Consider the following 24,072-nt stretch of genomic DNA (forward strand, 5'->3'; position numbering starts at 1 on the left):
ACCCGACAGTTATAACTAAAGCTAATTCTAAATAAAAGTATTGAATTTCTTCAAACGTATGACAACATATCTATGCCCAAACGAATGACTGTCTACTAGCGTGGGACACAAAAAGACATTTTACTCCTGTACACTTTTTGAGTTCCATTTTGGTCCCATATCAACTGTGCAAAATTTCAGCTCGATCAGAGAAACTATATTTTAGCGCCAGCCGTTTTAAGTTTTCATACGATTAACTATGGGGAAAATCGCTTTTTCAAAGAAAAATCGACATAGGTTGCCCCTTAATCCCTAAAAATATATCGATATTGCATTTTTCATTGAAAATTTTCTTTGCCTCGCTGAGTTATGTGACGTTTTCTCCCAGCGAAAGCTTACGCGATACAGCAAATCGCTATATTCCACACTAACACAAAAAAAAATCTGTCAACAATAACAAAATACACATGCATTTTCAGCGAAATGCTCTATTTGCATGACAACAATCCACTCCCACAGCTAACGGATGACCGCCGTCAAATATCAGGATTGCCAACTGTCCGGCGACTGCTGTCAAATCTCTTTGTCGCCGAATCTGGCGCTGGGTCTTCGGTGCGGACACCCAAAGGTGGGAATAAAATTTTGGGGTTTGCGCGCAATAAATGATTTCTGTTGGAAATTTTACGAGGAACAACCCCTCTGAAGACCGCAAAGCGATCTAAGGCATGTGGAAAAAGTTATTGACTGAAAACCGAATGGCATGTCAAAGCTGTTTAACATGTAAGGAATAACAATAAATAATAAAATCTCGTCATTTTATCGATCGGGAAAGGCTTAATAACTTTTTCCACGAATGCCACATCGCTTTGCGGTCTTTGGAGGTCTGATTCCTCGTGAAGTTATCTACAGTAATCATTCAACGGCTTATTTTTAGGGATCAATGGATGACCTCAAGCGATTTTTCTTTGAAGAAGTAAATATTCCCCATAGTAAATCGTATGAAAAACTAAGAATGGCGGGCGCTAAAATATAGTTTCTTCGATCGATCTGAAATTTTGCACAGTTGATATGGGACCAAAATGGAACTCAAAAAGTATACAGGAGTTGGAGTTTTTCCATTTTTTTTATATTTTCCCATATAAACCGTGTACCAGGCTACTGTCTACCCAATAGTCATAAAATTGAATGGCATAGGTGGTTAAAATATTAAATGCGTTTTGATAAATACCTTCGCAGTTCTAATTAAGGTAGTTGTAATTTTACATTCTTCAATACATATTTTGACGATTTCCTGGTGAAAATAAAGTAAATCTTTTATATCAAATGATCAATTTGATATGAAATTTTATTTTCAACCCGATTTTCGTGAAAAGTACTGTTAAAAATATGAAAAATACTTCAATAACCTCATGATACAGACGATCGGACGTCAAAACATGTAACTGGTTAACGTCAAGAAATTAAAAAAATATGTTTGTTTGTTTGTTTATTACCAGGGATTTTAACCTTTTATGGGTCATTCATCCCGTATTAAAAATATGTTTGAAAAAATAAACTATCGCATTATTTCTCGGCACACCCTGTATTTTATTGATTTATATCTGATATATTTCAATTGCTTCCCAGTTGTAAGTCAAACTCGTGGATTACCGAAAAAGCTGTTACTCTGCTATCGGATGAATCAAAACTTTTCCTAATATTTTCCGATACTGATTCCGTAGTTGAAAAGTCAAACAACAAGTATAAATATAAATACATAAAAAATTACTCTATGTTTTGATGCACATCCTTAACTGTTTAATATTTCCTTTTTCCTATTCCTAGCGCTACTTGAACTTGAAAATTGTCCCAAAAAAAACTTCAAACAGGTAATTTTAAAGTAACTTTATCAAAAATTGCCTGACCATCTGATGGTAAACAATATGAATTCAAAATCATCAATAAAATATTTTTTTTTATCTGTATTAACGAGATTTTTAGCCTCAGGCTAGTGCATCTCGGGACCCACGCTTTACTTCCCTTCCGAAGGAAGAACTCACATATTGTGAGTTTGTCGGGAGTGGGATTCGATCCCAGGTCCTCGGCGTGATAGTCACGTGTTCTAACCATCCAACCAGGTCCGCTCCACAATAAAATACAGCGGCCGTTCGCTAGTTGCAAAATGTTTACTTTGCAACGAGCGAATGTCATTCGCTGCAACGTCACTTTGATACTAAAGTGCATCGGAATGCACTGACAGCATAACTGACAGTACGAATTTGACATATGCTTGCTTTTTAATTGCAAAAACTTGTCCAATTTTGCAATAGTCTATTTTATGAGGCTAGCCAAACGACAGAAGTACGCGCTCTGATGTTTACGTTTTCAATCATCATCCGGTTGATGATGGTTCTGCGCGCAAGTCAAGCGTAGTTTTTGAAACTGGCTAAAACAATAATTAGAAATTTTTATTTAATTTTTTTTTCGCAAGTTAACGAGTGAATCGCAACGAAAAAAATACCTGATTAATTATTGAGTTTTGTATTGCTTTTACGACAGCTTATGAGCCTATTTTGGCACAAATTTCTCATATCTCCAATTTATCGAACAAGTACTTTTTCAAAAATTACACGATATTCCAGCAAAACAAACGTGCGTGGAATTCTGTCAGTTGACGCCGCTGCTGCGATCAGCTGTTCTGAAACGTCTCGTAAAATGGCTTATTAGCGGACTTGCAACTAAAAAGCGTTGCAACGGACGGGTTTGCAACGAGCGAACGGACGCTGTATTCTGTTTGGTAAAAACAATGCTCAAAAACGACACGAATGCACCTTTGGTGTAAAGTGTCGCTAATTTAAGTAAATAAATAAATAAATAAATCATGCTCAAAAATGTTGTAAAATATTGCCGGAAATTACGCAATGCGGTAAAAAATACAGCGGGCTCCTAAATTATATTTTTTCTTGTATTACAGGCAACATAATTAAGTTTTTGTCATGTATTTAAACAACCTTTCCCACTATTGCCCACGAGGGTTTCCATCCCCAAGTGGTAGTAAAAAGTCTAATCTTTCAACTACCGACTGAGCCATCTGCGCTATTTTGCGCCGGAAATAGTTACCTAAGGTGAAAGTACACCTTAAAATATGATAAATTTGCCTATAACTTTTTTGTTTTAAGATATAATGACTTAACATCTTCGGAAGAAATGTGTATTTTGACGTCCTGAACTAGTTTGTAGTAGGTCACAAAACTGTAGGATTTTAAATGTTGAAGCTACACTGAAAAAAACTAGTTTTAGGGGTACTTCGCACAAAACGCTCCATATCTCGAAAACCGTAAGAGGTGGAGCTTTTACATGTTCTACGATTTTTCTTTTCTTATTATGGGCTACAACTTTGCCGAAGACGTCAAACCTCTAAAAGAATATATCGAAAAAATAAAATGTTTATCTCACTTCTAGGGGGATTAATCATTTATTACATTTTATCAAAAGACGCCTTTTAGCATGCAGAAAAACTTTGTAGAACACGCCAAACCTCTAGAACCAACCTAAAAAAAGTTATTTAATTTTGATCGCAAAATCATCGATTTCCAACACTGTGCAATGTAGTTAGGGCCTTGTAAGAACTCAAAACAAACTGTTCTTAACTGGAGCGATAATCTATATCTATATATGTATAAAAGTCAATGTAAGTATGTTTGTATGTTAATTTGTATGTTTGTATGTTTGTATCTTTATTTGTTTGTATGTATGTATGTATGTTCCAGCATAACTCTGGAATGCCTCAACCAAATTTTGGTACAGTCAGGATTCGCTGGTTGGGTCACGACTGCGCCCCGATTAGCGAATCGTGTTCGTTCGTTTGGGCAACTGACAACTGATCAAAATGCTCTAGACACACGCAAGTGACGAGAAATACGTCACGGAACACTCACATACTTGCGTAAACGTTCTGTATACAGGAGCTGTGATGCGACGGCGGTCAGACGTCAAACTCGTTTTGACATCTATTTTGACATTGACAGTGCTTTTTAGTAGGGTTTTGCCCCAACCAGTGAACATTCAACCATCGAGACAGCCCATCTAACGAGCTCTCAACGAACGAGTCGTCACTGTATACACATATGTTAGATTGTTTTTTGTTTTATTACCGACACTTTACACTAACAGTGCATTCGTGTCAAAAAAATTAAATACAAATTATTCATTACACGGTAAAAATTCTGCACACTGGATGGAAGGGAAAAATCCCTTAACTATTCAACGTCTCAATCAACATGATTAGAAATTCTTTTCCTTTTAAATCGCAATGCTGTCAGTTTTGATTTGAGAACCAAAACAGACCCACCGAAGAAATAAACTGAAAATCACTTCGATTTGCACTAATGTACAAAGCAATACAATCGAAAGTGAAAAGCTGTTGATTTTCTAATGACTGTTTTGGGCATGAAAGTAAATATAGATGACAGGTGGTAGAAAGTGTTTCGCTTCGATTCGCACCTCATCATCAGATGTGAAGTAGTGTAGTGGTAAAGCAGAAGACCGTGTATCTCAAGGTCCTGGTATCGAATCTTGGTGTTGCGGGGGTACGCTTTTTTATTTTTTATTTTGAAATCAAAATATTATCAACAATGAATTGAAGTGCACTTCCAGTAAAACTGAAGAGGCATTGGATGTTCTTTTTCAAATGATATTTAGATGATCACAAACTGTTTGGACAGTAGTGCGAATTCAAGTGCCAATCTGTTCATATCAGAGTGCAGATTTTTTACCGTGTACAGTTCATTATTTTGATCGATTACAATATAGACGAGTGCACCGCTCGCGGAAAGTTCACTCGGGCCGCGAATTTTGACACCACAGCGGGGTCGACTCTCAACAACTTCTACCCAGCTGAAAATTTATTTAAATTGTTGCATCTAGTTTTCGCGATAAAGTTGTAAAAATATGGGCTAGGGCATTAACTACATGCATAAGCATCAGTTTAAAAGAAAATTCATATAAGAAATCGAAGAAAACAATTATTAGCGCAATTTGGTGATGCATCTCTGAGTAGAAGTTGTTGAGAGTCGACCCCGCTGTGCTGTCAAAAAATTTAAGGCTCGATGAACTCAATGTTCATCGGTGCACTCGTCTATTTTGCTATAGGTGAATTTGGATGACCCCCAATTGTAGAGGCGTTAAGTGAGATAAGGTGAAAATCGTTTGTTTACATCCAAAAATCAATTTTTCGTTTTCAAAATTAACTCATATTTTGCCTTGGTGGTTGCTATTTTCCATTGGTAATGGCTTCTATTATCATCAATCTCGATGCTCACGGCGACAGACACCGGATTGGCCAGCTAACAAAAAATCCGGAAGATTGCCCGCCGGAGGCATAGCAAGAGCTCCTCAAATTAATCACATAAGTTGTGCGTAAGAACCTACCGGATCTAAGCGCATCTGAAAGAGAATTAGATTTTCTTTTCAAAAAGTGCTCGTTTGTTTCTCTACAATGCGGAATTCGATATGAAAAAGTGAAAAAAGTGCACTTTGCCTATGCTACGCCGTGTGAAATTTTGGTGGAGCCACGTTTTTCATAAGGTTCTCATTCCTGCCACCAGATGCGGAGGGATCGTTAGCTTCCGTTGGATTTACCTTTTAAAGACACGGACACGTTTAGTACTTCCAGTGAGCTATTCGCTCCTTGAAGGAAGCACGACACTAGACAACGGACTAGCATGCAACGCCCAGTGGCACAGCCGAAAACTTTTCCTGACAGCTGCGGCGGGAATCGAACCCGCGCTCCTAGCACGATGCGACTAAATGCTTGGTGACACTAGCCGCACGACCACGCAGCCACACATTAGTTTATCCTGTCGCTTTGACCGTTTACTGAACTTCAGTAGCCATCCGTCGACGTCATCTCGCGCTGGGTCCGGGCCTGAGTCTGAATCTGTATCAGTATCCGCAGTGTTCATTGCTTCGCGTTCGTCACCGTTGTCGTCGTCGTTGGTCTCGCACAGCGCATCACACTTATTTGGTGGAACTGTAGAGGCTTTTTTTCGTGGTGGAGAACGTACTTCGGTTGAACTGGCAAGCGTTTCGTTTCGGCTGTTGTTGGCTGGAGGTGCATTGTTCCTTTTCGATTGTGAGATCCATCTTCGTCGGGTTGTCAGCTACAGCGTTCGCAGGTTGCCGTTTTCGTTGGTCTGATTGTAAGTCGCATGGTTGGGTCATCCTTTCGATGTCTTGTTTTTGTTTTGCTGCAGCTTCCGAGCATTTTAGATTTGGATGTGCCTTCCTTTCACACTGCCTGCAGGTCGGTATTTGTGAGTAGTGAGTAGTAAGTTGGTTCTGGATTTTGACGAACGACGGTATGTACGTGTTGAGTTCAATTCGCACCACCCGAACACCGTTTGGGATTCCCACGAAGATTTTTTTCCACAATTCACGTGCGACTTAAAAACAACTTTCCCGTATTTCTTCATGTGTTCGGCGACAACTGCATTAGGAATCCCTGGCGGCGATCGTGGATGCGAACGTTTATAGCCGTGTCTTCCATGTATATGGGGAGGTTGAACTTTTTGTTCCCCGCGGACATGGAATGCTTTAGGTGATGTGAAGCAAGCAAATGTTCGGCTGCTTCTAAACTGCGCATTTCGATGAACGCACAGTTTCGAATTGTATGCAGTTGAAGTTTTTGGATGTCAGTCATCTGAATCTTAAGCTCATTGCACAGGAATTTTTCAATAGTTCCTGCATTCGGCCGCACTGGAAGCACACTGAAGTCTATAACTATTGTATTTTTTCGTATTGCAGATAATAGCGATACCGAAAGATTGCTCTACAGCAACAAGCTGACCGAACCAGTCGAGTGCTAGCTGAAAACTGATTGTTAGATTAAGGCGTTGGTTATAAGAGTATTGGAATTCAAGATGGCGGTTCGAGTTTCAAGATGGCGGCCAAAACATCAGAAGGCATGCTATTTAACGGTAAATATTTTACGAATACTATGCAATATGGGTATCTATCGATCGGGCTTGATGAGAAGAAGTCGAAAATAGATATTTGACGCCATTTTGGCCGCGAAGATGGCCAAGATGGCGGACCATAATCCAAGATGGCGGCCATGGAATGGAGGTTTGAGCTATTACATCATACAATATGGGAATCTATCGATCGGGCTTGTAGAAGTCAAAAATCAATATCTGGCGCCATTTTAGAATCCAAAATGTCGACCACAATCCAAAATGGCGGCCATTAAATGGTAGGTTGAGCTTTGATACCATGCAATATGGGTATTCATCGATCGGGCTTGATGAGTAGAAGTCAAAAATCAATATCCGACGCCATTTTAGAATCCAAAATGGTGACCACAATCCAAAATGGTGGCCATGAAATGATAGATTGAGCTATGATATCATGCAATATGGGTATCCATCGATCGGGCTTGATGAGAAGAAGTCAAAAACCAATTTCCGACGCCATTTTGGAATCAAATATGGCGGCCATTGAATGGTGGTTTGAGCGGTATTCCACCGCTGGCGGCGGCCAGGTTACTGAAGTGTGCTTATGCGATTTCGATATTTGATTTTGATATTGTGTACAGGAAAGGGAAGGAAATGCCGGAGGTTGATGCGTTATCCACGTTGCCGGTCGAAGGAGAAACAGGTGTAGATTCTGAGGTAATGGTGAATTGTGTGCGTGACGAGATTCCAATAAATTTGGAACTCATTGGGAGAGAAACGCAAAAGGACAAGTTCTATCGTAAACTATACAAGTGTGTAAATGACGGTTAGGAAGACCACGCGGTAACGGATGATTTGAAGTTCTATTATGAGAGAGTGAGTTCCCTGTCGACGGATGGTGAGTGTTTGTTGTTCTGTGAGAGAGTTATGATTCCCTCATCGTACACTCAGAAATAAAAGTATACACGGAATTACTATTATTTATGCATTTTGTATCCGCATCTCTCACACTCTCTTTCTGTTTTCATGCTATCTGGTGCTTCGCCTGGGTTGACGAACCACTTCTCTTCAACCCAGGCTAAACGGCAGATAGCATGAAAACAGAAAGAGAGTGAGAGAGATGCGGATATAAAATGCATAAATAATAGTAATTCCGTGTATACTTCTATTTCTGAGTGTACCGAGAACGTATTCTTGAGCTACTGCATGGCTGTCATTTGGGCATCGTCCGGATGAAGCAAATGGCTCGTAGATACGTTTACTGGCGAGGTATGAACGACGACGTTGAAAGATTCGTTAGGGGTTGTAGAGCTTGTAATGTGACCGCGAGAACCGTTACCAAAAAAAAAAAAGGTGATGAGAAGTACGGACGCTCAATCGGTAATTGATGTCTTAGTTGCTCTATTTTTGGTTTTTGGGTATTGTGATTCGATAGTCTCAGATAACGGACCACCTTTTGGTAGCGAAATGTTTGGCAGTTGGGCAAAATGGTTAGGGATTAAATTGATTAAAAGTCCTAGCTATAATCCGGAATCGAACGGACAGGCTGAATGACCCAAGGTATATGCACAAAAATTTGAATAAGTTGATTAAGATTTTTCTGATGAGTAATAGAAACAGTTACAGTTAAACATTAAATTGTAGTCCCAATGATAAAATTTCCAAATTTGAACCCAAAATGAACTTGATGTAAAGTTGGAGAATGATCGAGAAGCGAAAAAGATAAAACCTAAGAAAGTAACTTTTAACGATTAGGTTAGTTTTTCCGATTCCAGGTAATAGCGTGTCGGAAGAGAAAAGTAAACGTCACAGTAAATCAGGTAATGTTCGTAGTCAGCAGTGTTCAAGTAAAAAGTTCAAGGTTGATGAGCTGGTCTGGCATAAAAATGAATTTAAAGCGGATAGAAATTGGATGGTAGCTTAAGTGGTTGGAATCAATAGTCCTAGTACATACTACTTAGATATCAACAGATCAGTTAAATTAGCAAGTAAAAATCAACTAAAAGAAAGATTCATTAAAAATGATTACATTTATCCTAAAGTTAGTAGAAGTGGATCAAAGAGAAGAAGAACAAGTTCTTCGATCATCAATTTTGATAGGCCGGTGAAATTCCGGAAAAGTACTCGAAGAAAGCAGAAGCCAGATTTTTTTAGATATTGAGTAAGTACGTATTATAACGTTGTTCTAATAACGTAATTATTTAATTTAAGAAGGGAGATGACAGAAAGTGTATTATATATCCCTCGATCTGATCTGGACAAGTTTGAGGATCATTAATTATCTTGTCGGAAATGTGTGGATGAGCATTTCCGGTATCAACACTATATAAGCGATTGTAAACCATTGTACGTTCTCTTTCCCGATCTGGTCGTCTAATAAAGAAGTTGTAAGTACACTCCGTAGTTCCGATTTGTCAGATACCATGCAATATGGCTATCTATCGATCGAGCTTTCTGAGTAGAAGTCAAAAATCAATATCCGACGCCATTTGGGAATCCAAGATGGCGGACTATATTCCAAGATGGCGGACCATATTCCAAGATGGCGGCCATGGAATGGTGGTTTGAGCTATGACACCATGCAATCTTACGATCGGGCTTCATGAGTAGAAGTAAAAAATTGATATTTAATCCAAGATGGCGGACTATAATACCAAGATGGTGGACCATAATCCAAGATGGCGGGCATGTAATGGTGGTTTGAGCCATGATACCATGTAATATGGATATCTATCGATCGGACTCGATGAGTAAAAGTCGAAAATCTATATGTAACGACATTTTGAAATCCAAGATGGCGAACATAATCCAAGATGGCGACCATGAAATGGCGGTTTGTGCTATAATACCAAGCAATATGGGTATCAATCGATCGGGTTTGATTAGTAGAAGTCAAAAATCGATATTTGACGCCATTTTTGGATTCCAAGATGCCGCACTATAAATCCCAGATGGTGGACCATAATCCAAGATACTGGCCATGGAATGGTGGTTTGAGCCATGATACCTTGCAATATGGGTATTAATCGATCGGGTTTGATGAATAGAAATTTCAAATCGATATCGAACGCCATTTTGGAAATCAAGATAGCGGACCGAAAACATTCGTTTACCAAAAAATATTTAACAGCCTCTGGCAACGTTTTGCGTTGCAACTGTATGAAGGACTGAGGAACATCGGCGGCAGGAAGCCGCCGATGTTCCGAAAGTCCGATGCGCCGAGTTTGCGTCGATTCACTTCTAGGCGAACAGCATATCTAAGCATTTGCCCGGTAGAATGCAAACATAGGTGATTTTCCTTTTTTAGTCCGACGAGTCGGACAGCAAGCGTTTACACGTTGTAACGCAATCATATTAGGGAACGTCCATAAATTACGTCACGCTCTTAGGGGGGAGGGGGGGGGGTGGGGGGTTCAGCAAAGTGTGACGACCAATACAAAAATTTCAGAGGTCTCATACAAAAAGTACATAGGGGGGGGGGGGTTGAAAATGGGCAATTTTTGCGTGACGTAATTTATGGACGTTCCCTTATGTCTATTGATTGAGATTTGAAACCGCGGCTCCGCAATTTGACAGGACACAGAAAACGCAACAAAACTTATCTGAAAAGCCCATATTTTATTTTCGTTACATTTCTCTATGATACCTGAGATGTATATAAACCTTCAACACTTTCTCAAAGTGCCGTTGAAAAATGGTGAGAGCTTTAATTTATTTTGAACTGTTTGTTGACAGAGCAAAACATGAAGAATCATAATTTATATTGAAATCTATGAAACAAATAAATCTAGCAAATGCCATGTGCACTGTTGGCAGAAACGAAAATAAAATTCAAGTTATGGTATTGAACTTGGCCTGTCTCTATTCAGCTTAGTGTTTATCTTTTGAACACAGCTTCTTCTTCTTCTTTTATGGCTCGACGTCCCCACTGGGACTTAGCCTGCCTCGCTTCAACTTCATGTTTTTTCAGCACTTCCACAGTTATTAATTGAAGGGCTTTCTTTGCCTGCCATTGCATGAATTTGTCTATTGTGATACAATGATACACTATGCCCTGGGAGTCGAGAAAATTTTCCCGACCGGTACGGGAATCGAACCGGCCATCTCCGGATTGATGATCCATAGCTTTAACCACTAGGCTAACTGGAGACCCCTGAACACAGCTACTGTTTTTGATTGAATGGCTTCTTTGATTTTCATTCCATAAATGTGTATATTATGCGGCCAATACAGTGGCACACTATGCCGTAGAATCGTATCAGTAGATTTAAACTTTAGTATACTTAGTATGCTTCGGAATTCTAGGTTTTTGACAGTTTTTCATGTGGCTTTTATGTCACTTGGAATCTCTTCATCTTCAGCATGGCCTTGCGGAAAACCGGCACCCATTCGGCTAAATGGGAATTCGCATTTGCTTCAATCCTCCTCAATAAATAAACCCGAGCAAAGCCGGGTCATTCAGCTAGTATTTACTAAAATGATGGTTTGAGGTATGGCCAAAATATGTTCAACAGATTCAGATGTGGACATATTTTGGACTACCTGTCAGATCCATCTCTCCAGTTCCTTCTAAAGGGAGAAAATATTCATGCCAATGTAATGTGCTCTGAAAACAGATAAATACAATAAGGTCCCGTCAGGTCCCGTGATCTGGGTTGTTATACGTTTATTTTACAATGAGATTGTTGTGGGTTCGATTTGTTATAACAACTTTTCGCCAAGTTGAAAATTTCGATTCGATTTGTGTCATAACAACTTTTTGACAAGTTGAAATTTTCAGGTGTTCAGTCATCCAGTTTAGGAAAAATGTCCTTCTCGGCAACCAGTTGTTGTCTGAGACAATGTGTTATCTAATGTATATTTGATAATTTACATATCATTCAAATTATTTTATTTTTGATGGCCTTTCCACTCATTACAATATGTGTGGAAAGCCTTTATATTTAGCAAAACCACTAGACTTTCACACTTCTATGAAGCGTTATGTAATTCATGCTTGTTGACTAACGACATGCAATAGTTAATAAACACACGTTTTGCGTAACTTTTTTTTATGAAACATCATATTACAATGCGTAAAAACTGGCAATTGCAACAAAATTTCATCTTTTTTACCGTTACGTAATTTTTAAACGTTCCCTGCCTCAAAAAATGAATAGAAAAGATGTAAACTTCACGTAGTTATAACTAACGTAAAATGGGGTGTTAAGGGACGGAAAAAAAATCGAGAAATTGAAGATATTTAACAAAGTGTGCGAATTTTTGGAAAATATGAAAATGGGGTGTTAAGGAATTTAAGAGAATGGATGTAAAAGTTCTTATATTTCAAAGAAAGATAAAAATGGATAAACTGTTAACAGTGACTGCAATATTTGTTGAACATCACCGAAAAAGATTATCATTGTCTTGAAGGTGCAGGGACTATTTTATTGCCATCTACCTTTGTATATGAATTTTTTTTTGTTAAAGCCTCGAATTCAGAAAAAATACCGTCAATTATACCTAAGTGGCTTCAGTTTTTATCAAACACATTATTCACAGTTTCTATTTAGAGTAACCAAATTGAATAGTTCAGACTGACCAACAGGTTGTAAACTAACGATGTGTATTTACAAATTTTTGTTCACTTAAAAGCTCATTTATACTGAAATGTTTTATATGCAAGTATCATTGGATGACCCAGGGTCTCTCTCTTCTTGGCGTAATGTTCTCATTGGGACAAAGCCTGCTTCTTAGCTTAGTATTCTATGAGCACTTCCACAGTTATTAACTGAGAGCTTCCTCTGCCAATGACCATTTTGCATGAGTATATCGTGTGGCAGGCACGAAGATACTTTATGCCCAAGGAAGTCAAGTAAATTTCCTTTACGAAAAGATCCTGGACCGACCGGGATTCGAACCCGTCACCCTCAGCATGGTCATGCTGAATACCCGTGCGTTTATCGCCTCGGCTATATGGGCCCAGGGTGTAAACTGTGTATTCAATGCTGATATTTCTACCCTGGAACATCGGTGATAGGTCGTATTTTAGATTCTGAAATATTTTAGCATCCATAAGTCATCCTCATAAATACTTTCTTTTGCAAGAGTTAGTGGCAGTCTGGTTTACATAATATATGGAACAAGTGAGCATATTCCACATTTTCAAAAAGCTGTGACGTTTTAGCGCCAATAATTAAAAATATTTAAATAAGAAAGCAGACGGAAAATCTATCTTAAAGAATACGCCTTCGTAAAAACATTACAAAACACCTAAAGAACACAAACTTCTGTTAAGAGGGGACTACTGTGGCATTGAGTAATACATATTTGTCCAATTTTCTGATTATATGTATCAATCAAACACTTGCTTAAGATCTATATTGTATTAGTTGAATTTATCATCCATAGCAATTGTTGAGATGTTTATGACCCAAAATGAAATTCGTAATACCTCATTCAGAATAGTAACTGATATACAATAAATCAATCGCCTCAAAACTTCATGATACAAAAATAAAAAAAGTGATATGAGAAAACTAATCCTTTAACACCCCACCACTAGAAACTAGACTTTTTTCACAAAAAATGTCGGCATTCGAAAACCACCTTAGTTACATCAAATATTTTACCCTAGTTTCGTTTGAAATGAGTTGTAGAACACCTTACGATTACTCATATATTTTTCCTAATAATATTTCTGACCTCACAAATGAATGTTTCAATGGTGGCGAAAAGCAATGCCGTTCTATTTTTGATGTCTAGTGTCAAGTTAAAAACGTATTTGAATGAGTAGTAATCCTCATAGTATGCCTTTATTTCGAACACACATTTGAAGCGAATTTGGAATAAGTAAATCAATTTTTATACGGTTTGGCGATTTTTCAAAGTAGTGTGTGAAGATTAATCTCTTAACACCCCATGAGTTCTTAACACCCCATTTTACGGTCTGTTTAAATTTTTGCTGAGGTGGCTTTCATTTCATCAATCAATTGAAGTTTAATTTGGTGGGCCAAAATATGTGCACTTGGTGGTCAAAAACAAAATCATGTGGTCCAAAATAGAAGCCCGAGATCCTTCAGGAGTTTTGATATTTCTTGTATTTACTACGACAATTTTGAGTTCTGTTTGGCCTTTTTCAACAGAAAACATGTTGCTCTACTGAAATTATCCATATTTTGAAGTGGTAACTTTCTTTTTCGCTTAATTGTTCATCCACTTCCTAAAGGGGTCCAAAATAACTCCGTTACCCTATATGAGAGGGTGAAATGTAAAATGTTAGTTTTTTTTTTGTAAAACAAATGACTTGATTACTCAAACGGTGTATGTAAATTTGCCCTGAAGATGAGTGAATAAACGCTCGAAACGTCGGCTTTAATTAAAACAGTTCAGTAACAAATTTTGAAAACGACGTATAATCAATGGTGTAGCATTGATTATACGTCGTTTTCAAAATTTGTTACTGAGTTGACGGATTTCGCGACAACTCGAACAAATGTTTGCAGCACCCTCTCAGATTACAACGAAACTTTCTTGGTGTGTAGACGGCTCCACCCCACTACCCCGAACGCCATTACTCCGAATGCCACTACCCCGAAAGCCATTACCCCGAATAGGCCACTACCCCGAAAGTCACTACCCCGAATGGGTCATTACCCCGAAAGTCAGCACCCCGAAAGCCATTACCCCGAAAGCCATTACCCCGAATGACATTACCCCGAATAGGCCATTACCCCGAAAGCCACTACCCCGAATGGGTCATTACCCCCAATCATCCAGGAGATCACCAAAAAAGTGACGGCCGATTAAAAGTTGATGGTTATAAGTTAGAAAACGGTAATCAGTAACTAGTGAATGAACATTCTCCTCCACCCTTCCCTATAATGGTCAAACCGAACTTATGCAAATGTTTGCTTTCTTTAAAAATAGGCTGTTCTTTTGAGTTTGCAGTGTCCAACCGTGTACTGTTGCAGAGTTGTTTGGCAGTCTGTTAATTTATCTATAGACATTTTTCCTTTTTTCAATCAGAGGCTGTTCTTTCGAGTTTGAGTGCTATATAGTTTATTTACAGACGAACTACTATTTCCATAGTGGATTTGTTCTTCTTCGAATAATAGGCTGTTCTTTCAATTTAAGTTTTTGAAAATTAACTGGCGACCAAATTGGTCCGATATTTTTTTTCTCTTGAGAATAGACTGTTTTTCCGAGGCCTGCTCTTCAGTCGATCTATAATTTATTCGGCATCAATCTTCATGGCTATGCTGGAGTGTAGCGGTTCAGTTCAAATATGTATAAACTCATTCTCTTGATTGAGTCTATCAGTATGCATTTGCTGTGGCTTTACTATGATGAATTAGTTCTATACTATTTTTAATTAATTAATTAATTTTAGTACATTTAAACATGATCTGATATTTTGTTTCTTATTTTAAATAATTTTATCAGATGATGATCAGTTTCCGGAACGTCAAGCCCTAAAATTGTTTTCAAATATTTTCAAGATTTTAGTACTATCGTTTGACCAAATGGACTTTTTTTGACTGGCGATTAAACTATAACTTTTCTTCTCGTCAAAGGCTGTTTTTCTAGGTGCACTTATATAGTTTGCTGGCGGTTGAACTGCTTACTGTATATGAGATTTGCCCTTCTTCAATTTATAGGCTGTTCTTTCTAGTTACATCGTTACCGATTTGATTGACGACTAATCTATTAATTTCATCTGGTGTTTTTCCTTCTTTGAAAATTGGACTATTCTTTCGACCTATATTGTTACAGAGTTGTTCGGTAGCCTGGTGGTTTATTGGCCCTTGCGTGTTTCTGTATAGAAGTCGTGCATAAACTAGGTAGAGTTTCAGACGAAGGGGTCTATCCATAGTCTACGCTCCATACAATTTTCCAAATTTTTATATGGACAAAATTATTTGACAGGGAGGAGAAGAGGTATGAGGTGGTGACCGAAATTTGGTCTACGTGGATTATGAATGGACCCATAGGAGATTTACCCTTCTTTAATTTATAGGCTGTTCTTTCTAGTTATAACCATGCAGATCTTGTGAGCGACGAACCTATTAACCACATTTTTCCTCTTGTTTTTTTTTTTATTAATGTGTATTTTAACTAAAATTTCCTCTTGTTTAGAATGTGTTGTTACAGAGTTTAATTACCAAACTGTCTATTCCTCCTTGAGAGATTTTACCTTCTTCTAGGTATAGGCTGTTCTTTCGAGGCCAATTTTTCGATCGGTATAATATGATGATATAATGATCTAGCCTTATGATCATTTGGCATAGTGATAGTTTGTCGGTTATAATTTTCATCGATCGGTTCGATCGGTATAATTTTCATCTAGCCTTATGATCATTTGGCATAGTGATAGTTTGTCCAAATGTCTTTTAGGCCTAATGAGCCAGTATTGACAGCCAGTATTTAACGGACCTTTTCTGGCAGTTATATCTCATGCAAGATCAGCTCTAACACGCATTCACTTGCGTGCGCAGCTTTTTTTCTCGCTCATTCTTTTTGATATACTCAAGAAAAAGCGAGATAGAAGAGCAAAATGCCCTCTCTTTTATCTGTTCTTTCATGGGTTTGTTTACGAAAGTGAGTGAGAAAAAAAAAAGTTGCTCACGCTAGATTTTTTTAAATTCTTTTTATTTGTGAATTTTCATTTAGGCTTATTCTTTACACTGCGCACGCCTAGCGGCTAATTCTTTACACTGCGCATAGCTCCTTTATGTTGTTTTAAGGTTATTCTTTCAAATAGTATCTTCTGGTATTGAAGCTGTCAGTAATGTTATTGAATTATTTCTTCTTTCAACAATGGCTTCTCCTTCAATATCCTTTACAAAAGTATGTATAAACCATCATCAGAATAAGCTATTTAAAAATATGCTTTCGGGGTAATGGCGTTCGAGGTAGTGGTCTATTCGGGGTAGTGGTATGCGGGGTAATGACCCATTCGGGGTAATAGCCTATTCGGGGTAATGGCTTTCGGGGTACTGGCGTTCGGGGTAATGGCGTTCGGGGAAGTGGCATTCGGGGTAATGGGGAAGAATCGTGTAGACCTTGCCCAGATAAGCCACTTTTTATTTTTTTTTTCTAGACTGACTTTTGAAAAGGGCTATAGGGGATTTTTTTTATTACCGAACACAAAATCATAGTGGACTATTTTTCCGGGAAACGCTAGATGAAATTTCACGATTTTTTTTAAATTTTGTAATACACCTCAAACTTCAAAAAATCATATCTTAAAAACTATGCATCGTAGAACAAACTTTTTGTAGTGAAATCGACGCCAAATTACCTCAGCAATCCAAATAAGAATACATTAAGAAAAAAAGTTTCTCAGAACATTTTTCACCATAGAGAAAAAACGTCTTAAAATGCTGATAAAAGTACCATCTGTATCATAGATTATTTTAAGCATAATATTTCTAAGCGCAAAAACAAATGTTCTTCCCTTTGTTCTTTGACGCTAAAATGGAATCTCTCACCGTTTCAGAGATATAGCTAAAAAACCAACGGCCAGTCTCTATATTTTCATAGGGAGCCGTCTACAACAGCGGCCGTTCACTTATTTCAACACATTTGCTTCGCAACGAGCAAATGACATACGCTAATTGTAACGTAACTTTGACACTAACGTGCATTGGAATGCACTGATAGCACATATATGACACATGAGTGCCTTTTCAATGCATTAAATAGTCATGTTTTGCAATGATCGGGTTTCTAACCAAAATGTGTTTCAAATCACGTGTTAACAACGAGCTAATGCCACCGGTGAGCGTAAAATTGCTTATGACATTCATACCCTATATGTGTTCCATTTCAATTCAAGAAAACAAAGAAAACTATTAACGGAGAATGGTTACTACTCAGCAAAATATCTGAAATTATGCCTGACGAAAAAAAAAATTGCGTACGAATTTCTATCTCTTTTAACTTAATTTTACATCAAATAATTTCTTGTATGGAATGTTGAACGCAAGCTTCATACTGAGAGCAAGCTGTAAATTTATTGTGATTTTACTTCGAAGATGAATTCCAAGGGAATTTGCTTGAGCTGGTTGGGAATCGCCGTTAAATTTCAAGGAGCGTTTCAATGCGTTCTTGTAAAACTATAGACTTTTATGTTAATGCTCTTATTACGTTAAACGACCTCTAGACTGATTCTCTGTAAAATAATATACGTAACATGCATTGAAAAGTTTAATGCTGAACTTTTGAACTAGAATTTTCCATATTTTTTATAACAAAAACTTTTTATCTCGACGAATTCTTCTGAAAACACATTGGAGCACCCCTCCGACTATGCTCCTCCATCCTTACCATCATCAGCTGGCAGCATCGTCAGCATGAGCAGCAAAAAAGAAATGTCAGATTGAATCAAAACAAACCACACCAACCGAGAGAGAGAACCTCACGCACGTGTTGCTCCTACGTTAAATATGTCAAAGAGATGTGTCAGTTTGGTTGCTGTCTCGCTCTACATTCGAACGACGATTCCAACGGCGATTCCAAAAACGACGGTTCTGATTCGTCGTGTTCAGTTAGCAAATCCACGTACAATATTAATTGATGGAAACATGTGTGCAATATGACGGGGTCCTTTTGCTACATATGATATAATGATATAACATTTTTAACTGTGTAAGTAACAAAAATGCATAGTTGTGTAGTATTTTTTGATTATAATTCTTTTGCTTCGTTCAGAAATAAAGAAAGCATTTTAGTAGTTTTCAAAAGATATAGTTAAGGATCCAATATTGATCCATGGAGCTTCTTAATGGACATGATGTGAATAAAAATGAGGACGTTAGAGAATTTCTTGAAATTAAACATTTACTTGACATCTTAGAGCATTAAACAATTTTAGACAATATTTTAATCATTCGAACCGTGCACCGATTTATTGATTGATTCGAATATACTATGAGTAGTAGTATGGTTTTGTCATGATAGTTCTCAAAACTGACGAAGTCTTTTTTGACAACAAACCGTTAGTCAGAAAAATGTGATCACTTGCTCTTACATGTCAGTGTTTTTTTATTAATAAATATCAAAACTTACTTTAACGGTAATGATCGATCCTCCAGCGTACCGCGCTGCCTCAACTGTTGTCAACTCAGTAGCACAGAGCTCGGTATTAATCTTTGCTAATCATTGCTAACATTATTATCGTCACTGTTGGAATTGTGTCGCTTCCTAGAACAGGAAAAGCTAGGGGACCGTTCATAAACCACGTAGACTTTTTGGGGAGAGGGGGGAGGAGTCTGGCCAAAGTCTACGCTCCATACAAATTTCAAAATTTTTGTATTGACAAAAGTGTACGAGGGGGGAGGGGGGTCTGAGATGGCCGAAATTTGGTCTACGTGGTTTATGAACAGCCCCTTGGTTTGAAGCAACAATGTTTTATCAGCGCGTTAAGAAGTTGTAGGCATGGTAAACTCTTGGTTTTATTGTGTTGCCCGTACTAATTAGTACTTTTTTTTATCTGTATTGACGAGATTTAGGCAAGTTCATCTCGGGACCCACACTTTACTTCCCTTCCGAAGGAAAACTCACATTTTTTTTAGTATGTCGGGAGTGGGATTCGATCCCAGGTCCTCGGCGTGACAGTCACGGGCTTTAACCATCACACCAGATCCGCTCCAGAGAGTACAAGTTTGTTCCTCTCGTCTATGGTATATATCTTTTAAAGTTCTGTTAAGTTTTAAATACCGTAAAATGGGGTGTTAAGAACTCATGGGCTGTTAAGGGATTCATCTTCACACACTACTTTGAAAAATCGCCAAACCATATAAACATTGATTTACTTATTCCAAATTCACTTCAAATGTTTGTTGGAAATAAAGGCATACTATAAGGATTACCACACATAAAAATACGTGTTTAACTGGACACTAGACATCAAAAATAGAACGGCATTGCTTTTATCAATTTCACTACCTTTAAAACATTCATTTGTGAGGTCAGAAATATTATTGATAATAATATGTGAGTAATCGTAAGGTGTTCTACAACTCATTTCAAACGAAACTTGGGTTAGTTAGTTTTCGAACACCGACATTTTTGCGAAAAAAGTCTAGTTTCACAAACTGGTGGGGTGTTAGGGGATTAAATTTCTCATATCGGAAATCGTTCAGGGAATCCAGAAAAAATATTATTTTTTTGATACAGTGTTGCCAGATATCATATTTTTCAATTTTAAAACTAAAAATCGATTTTTCTCAAAATACGTATATTTTGATTTTAAAAATTTTGATTCCATCGTGTTTATCAGACGCTTTTCAATCGAAAAAGCTTAACTCCCCAAGGTAATTTGCGTCGTTCCTGAGATAAAGCGTTTTTAAGAAAAATATTCATTTTTTTCATATAATGTATCATATAAAATCAGGTGCAGTTTATAAATTTCACAAAAAAACATTGTCCGATGCCATATAAAGACGTTTTGTGATGATTTGAACAATATCTAGTATAATAAGGATTAAAAAAATGTGACAGTGTTGCCAGTTCATCAATTATGAGTCGATCGTAATGGACTAGCATAACCTGTTGATCTAAAAAATGTATCTATTGAGATACAGGTATTCTTCGATATAACGTACCCTCGATATAAAGTACCGTCGATATAGAGAATTCGATATAACGTACATTTTGCTTCGATATAACGTACAACATTGAACTTTTCATTTTTTCCCAGGATTAACCATCAGATAAACTACGAAATCACTCATATCAATGCTGTGTTGCAGCATCAGCCTTGTAACCCAAAATTAGCGCAATTTGGGGAAAAAATTTGTGTACGTTATATCGAAGCAAAATGTACGTTCTATCGAAGCACAAAAAACGAAATGAGTTTTTCATGAAATCATCATTTAGGGTTCATTTCACGTCAAAAACATCAACATTAAGCTAAGTTTCCTGTTGCCAAGTAGAGCGCTCAAGTAAAATTTCACCTTTTTCTGTAAGTAATTTTGACATTTGTCTAATTGACAGCATTTTAACGCAACGATGCTGTAAGAAGGATGTGAGGAAAAGGGCACCAGGTTGTTTACAATTTGGACTTAGAGAATTTTCGTTCGTTTCCTCAGGAAACGTTATTGAAATTGAAATGTACTTTTTCGCGCGCGTGTGGGGGAAATGATTCAATTTATAACTTTTGGGTGGGCTTCTAGGGAAAATTCAGATAAAGATTCCAACGGAGTTGTGAAGCTTTCCAAGGAGAATAATGATGAAAGACATTGCGCTGAGATTCTGGGGGAACTCATTCCGTACGAAGGTTTTTCTCTGGGATTTCGCAGAAAATCCTCTTGAAATTCTTCCAGGTATTCCACCGGAACATCAACCAGGAGTTCGCCGGTGTTTCTCATAAAATGTCCCAGAGATTTTTATTGGAATTTCTACAAAAACCCTCCATGCAGGAACTAATGTTTTTCCAGGATTTAGGAGCATGGGATCTTCTAGGATCTAGGAGTTCCTTCAGGGTTTTCCCCAGAGGTGTTTTCTAAGATTCTACCAGAAGTTTTTTTGAACCATCCTCCAATAATTTCAACCGGGATTTCCCTAGTATTTTTTTTTTTGGTTCACTCATATATTTATTCGGAGATTCCCGCAGGAATTCCTTCCGGGATCATTCCAAGAGTTCCTTCTAGGATTTTCTACAGGAATGCATTCTAAGATTTCTCCAGGAGTTTTTTTTTTCTAAAATAGAACTATTTGGCATCCCTCTAGGTTTTCTCTAGGCGTTTCTTATATGAATCCTCAAAAAATTACTTTTGGGATTTCTCCAGGAATTGTTTATCAGATTTATCTAGGATATCCTTCCTCCAGCAACTTTTCCCGGGATTCCTTCAGAAGCTTCTTCTGAGTCTCCACTAGGAGTAACTTTATAGGTTCCTCTTATAGTTTCTTCTGGTTTTTCTCCAAGATATTCTTTTAAGATTACACCAGGAGTTTTTTTTTCTGTTTTTATGTATGGGAAAATTAAAAAATCGTCAAATATTGGGGGGCAAACCTATGCTTGACCTGTTTTTATTTCCCTATATGATAGTACACTATGATTCATGTTCATAAGCTGCAAACACTCAATATTGCCAAAAATGCACATTGGACAAATATGCTTCCACCGGCAGTTCAGAGGTAATTTTAGATCATTTCCTGGGAAACTCCTGGAGGAATTTCTTAGAAACTCATCAGAGAAATTCAAAAGAATTTATGTAGGAATTCCCGAGGAACTCCTACAAGAATTTACGGGGAACTCCTGGATATACTCCCGGCGAACTCCTGAAAGAATTAACTGGGAACTTCCGGATGCATTCCCGGGGAACTCCCGGAAGTTTTATCGGGGATTTCCTGGAGGAAGCACCTGAAAGTTTCTGGATGATTTCCTGGGGAATCCCTGGAGGAGCTTCCGGGACACTCCTTGAAGAATTCCCGGGGAACTCCTGGAGGACTTCCCGAGGATCTCCTACGGGAATATCCGGGAAACTTTGGAGGAATTCCTGATAATCTCCTGAAGGAAGAACTTGAGGAGAACTGCTGGATGAATTCCCGTGAACTCCTGGGGGACATTCTAGAGGAATTATCGGGGAACTCCTGAAAGAACTCTTTTAGGATTTTTCGAGAACTAGGAAACCTCATATTTCTTTCGACAGATCAAGAGCAATGCTGCAGATTCTCACATAATTCCCTTCTTCCAGAAAACAAACATATTCACTGAACTGGAATTGTTTTAAAATTAACCACACACTGGGAAAAAAATCTTCATTCCTTCTATGTGTCCGGGACATGGATTTTTGCAATGGGGGTAAACAAATGTTTTCCATTAGTGTGACTCATACTTTTGATGAGGCACCATATAGCACCGACTCATACAATTTAGAGCACATACTATTCATGTGCTAATTTGCCTGCGTAATCGGGTATTGGTTGCATATACTTTGGATGTAGTTTGGCACATGGATATTTGCCATTAAGTATGAGGCAATTTTCCTGAGTGCAGGAAATCCGCAGTGCTTCCGACGGATTTCGCGCCAACTCGAACAAATGTTGGCAGCACCCTCTCAGATTACAACGAAACTTTCTGGGTGTGTAGACCTTGCCCAGATAAGCCACTTTGCATACTCATTTTTCTATTTTTTTTTTCTCGACTTACTTTTGAAAAGGGCTAAACTTTTTTTATGGATTTTTAAAAAAAGTTTTTAATCAAAAAATGACTACTCCTACAAAAAAGTGTTGTATGGGTGGTTATCACAAAATAAGTCAAATTTTAAGAAAAAAATACTGAAAAAAATCCAAAATGAGCTCTACACTGAAAAAAATCATTTCTAAAAATTCAAAGTTGATTTAAAAAAAACACCATTTTTGATTTTGATGAAATTTTGTCTCAAGACAGGTAATTATGTTTCCTACCAACCGTCCATACATCACAAGATGGGCACTTTTAAGGAAAAAAAGTTTTTCTAACATTTTCTCGTTCGAATGATTTTTTTTCAGTGTATTTTGTTAGCAACAATAAAACCAGTGAAGGCCATAACAATCCCTGTTACCGGCAACCCTGCCACTGAAAAGTCTCTCAACTAATTTGAGTAGTGTGCGTGTGGCTAATTGAAGTAATGAGAGATCTGTCAGTCAATTGTCAGATAGCTGTCAAATATAGATTGAAGATTAAAAGTGCAGAATCATCGAGGCGACTTTCAGAAAACCCATCACTATCAAGTAATTAATAAAATTTCCATATATAAAACTATTTCTAGATATAGATCTTATTTCAGATTAGCTAAATTGTAGAAGTTAAAAAAGTTATATTGTTGAACTAGAACTATGGCGAGGTATAAGGAGACTAAATGTAAGTAAATTGAAATGGAAAATGAACTAGTATGTTACTAATGGTAATAAATTTACAGCTTTGAGCTTACTTTCGATCGGGAACAACGACGAGTTTGCTTCGTAAGACCTCCGAAACCGAACGTTCTCAACAATAACTCAAAGATTTATCGACCGGAGAATGGAGAAATCATTCGTCCGCCAAACCCGTTCCAAGACCAAGGCTGCGAGAATCGCTAATCCCACCGGTGTACTCCCTAGTACTACGGGCCAAGCCCCGGACTCGGCAGATGATGAATTCGTGCCTTCGTTGATCGATTCCGAGCACGGACAGGACCATGACTGTGCGGTA

At 37.8% G+C, this 24,072-nt stretch overlaps 1 protein-coding gene and 1 long non-coding RNA gene across 3 annotated transcripts in view; one reads left to right on the forward strand and one right to left on the reverse strand.

Annotated features, from left to right (window-relative positions):
* The window catches only part of LOC134288118 (lysosome membrane protein 2-like), a 94,007-nt gene that overhangs the window by 31,263 nt on the left and 38,672 nt on the right, over nucleotides 1–24,072 (forward strand). The window lies entirely within an intron of this gene.
* Nucleotides 15,977–24,068, reverse strand: LOC134288120 (uncharacterized). Its single transcript, XR_009997759.1, has 2 exons — nucleotides 18,293–24,068; nucleotides 15,977–18,230 (listed from the first exon to the last, which is right to left on the reverse strand). It is a non-coding gene; the product is annotated as an uncharacterized LOC134288120 (long non-coding RNA).

The sequence above is a fragment of the Aedes albopictus genome, chromosome 2 (genome assembly GCF_035046485.1).
Source record: "Aedes albopictus strain Foshan chromosome 2, AalbF5, whole genome shotgun sequence".
Classification (NCBI taxonomy): Eukaryota; Metazoa; Arthropoda; class Insecta; order Diptera; family Culicidae; genus Aedes; species Aedes albopictus.